Source organism: Egretta garzetta, unplaced genomic scaffold (assembly GCF_000687185.1).
Source record: "Egretta garzetta isolate BGI_Z169 unplaced genomic scaffold, ASM68718v1 scaffold701, whole genome shotgun sequence".
Taxonomy (NCBI): domain Eukaryota; kingdom Metazoa; phylum Chordata; class Aves; order Pelecaniformes; family Ardeidae; genus Egretta; species Egretta garzetta.
Window position 1 is genome coordinate 71,887 of NW_009258492.1, and position 2,172 is coordinate 74,058.

Below are 2,172 nucleotides of genomic sequence, written 5' to 3' on the forward strand. Positions count from 1 at the left end.
CGCCGGCCACAGGTACCTCAATGGCAACTGTGGGCCCTGCTAAACCCCACACTGGATCCGGCTAGAGATGAGAAAGAGCTCCTGACAAGATCCCAAGACATCCCAACGCAACACCCGAAGGAAGGACATCCCTATGGCATTGCTGGGCTCCAGAGCCTGGACGCCTCGTGTTTGCTTGGGGACATCTCTGCCTTCCTCCACCCTGCTGATCATCCCTTCAAAACTCGCTGGCCCTTGATGACAGAGACTGGCACTGGGTGCCTGCTCCTGCGGCAGGGATGATGCTCGCTGTCACTCTGTCCACTGCCAGGAGATGGGGACTGCCCTTGGCCAGCACCCCGCTCTTCTCCCAATTCCCTCCTCCCCTGGAACTGCAATAAAAGCTCTCTTGCATCGCAATGTTGACCTCTGGTCGTTCTTCATCCTTTCTCTGTACCCACCACCCCACGTGGCAACATGAGCCCACATGAGGGTCCCAGCCATCTTCCTCCCGGGGCTTTCTTAGGGGGACCTGTGGGAGCCGCCTCGCTCTCTCCTGCCTGCCCTCGGGGATCACATCCCTCCGCAGGAGGGTCACCCAGAGCAGGGACACTGCTCGTCTCCTTTGAGAAGAGCTGCTCCCTCTTTGCCCTCCTGGTCTTCTCCCCACTCTTGGCTCCTGCACTCTCGGCCCAGGAAGAGCTGTTGGGCCCCACAGTGACTTTGCCACCCGCTCTGGCCATTCCCCACAGGCTGCCTGCAGTCTTAGGGCTGCGGGGATTGGGACACCCACAGAGCCACTCCAGTGGCCGAGGCCCAGGTCAGAGCCACTTGGGAAGCCATGCGTCGACAGGGGAGGGGGCGAGCAAAGCCCAGCACCACCCTAAAAGCCATGCCTCTATGCTCACCACATTCCTGCATCCCTGCACCACCTCCTCGTCCTGTTTTCCCTCCATCTTCCTCTGCTGCTTTGAGCACTTCCGGCCCTGTCTTGCTCTCCTGCTTGAGCTGTCTCACCCACCCCACTCTGGAAAACACAGCTCTGCCCAGGCAGGACAGGAGAGCTTCCCCCAGCCCGATGCTCTGGGCCAGACTTTGCCGGCCCTTTGCTCCCCTGCCTCGCACACCAGCCCACAACGTAACCCACATTGCCACACCCCCTCAACGCACCCACCCACAGCAGACGTGATGGGGTCACCACAACCCCCTTTCCACTACTGTGTCCTCTGCAGCCACGCAGGGGACATCGTGACAGCCAGAACATGGCGGATGCCCGAGAGTCAGCCAAGGGGACTCTGGGTAGGTGTGGGGATGGGCAGATGCAGAAACATCCTCAAGGAGAAGAGAAGATGCGCAAACTTCTGCTCAGGCGGTGGAAGAAATAGTACCCCTGCTCTTGTAATTTTGCTGCCTTATTTCCTTCCACTGCTGGAAGGAACTTCGACTTCCACTTCAACAGACAGTTGTGGATGAGGCCTCTTTTCCTGAGTTCCCAGCAGAGACCAACATGCTGCCACGCTGACTGCCCTTCCTGCTGCCTCTGTCCAAGACCACCTTGCAGGATCAGAAGATACCTGGGGAAGGGACGGCCCTCAGGAGGGTAGGCAGTCCAACCTCCTGCTCCAAGAGCTTTGTGCTTCATGTGACTGCATACCCATGGCCGTTTCATGGCTCTGGGAGGACACTTGGGAAGGCAGGGCTGTGTCTATCTCACCCCTTCCCACTGCCCCCCGCCTCCGCCTTGGCACAGGGGCATGCTCAGCAGCCCTCTACATGCGGTGCTCGTCTCTCCATTTCCCCAGACCTCCAGACGCGACCCCTAACGAGCCAACACAAGGAGGTGATGCCAGGTGCGCTGCTCAGGCAGAGGATTTGGAAGAGCTTCTGCAAGACACCTAGGGCTCTTTCACATATTCCCCGTGGGCTTTGGGAATGTATTGTGTTTATTGCTGGTGGGAGACCAGAGGCAGCTCAGTGGGATGTTTTCTCTAAGACCCAGCTGGGACTGTCGTCATCAGGGGTAGCACACTGAGCAAACTGCCCAAGCGACCCAAGGGCACTGCCGTGGCAGATTCAAGCAGCCCAGACGACCACGCTCTGAGGTATGGGGGAAGTGGGAAAGAAGAAGGAAGGATGAAGAACGACCAGAGGTCAACATTTCGATGCAAGACAGCTTTTATTGCAGTTCCAGGG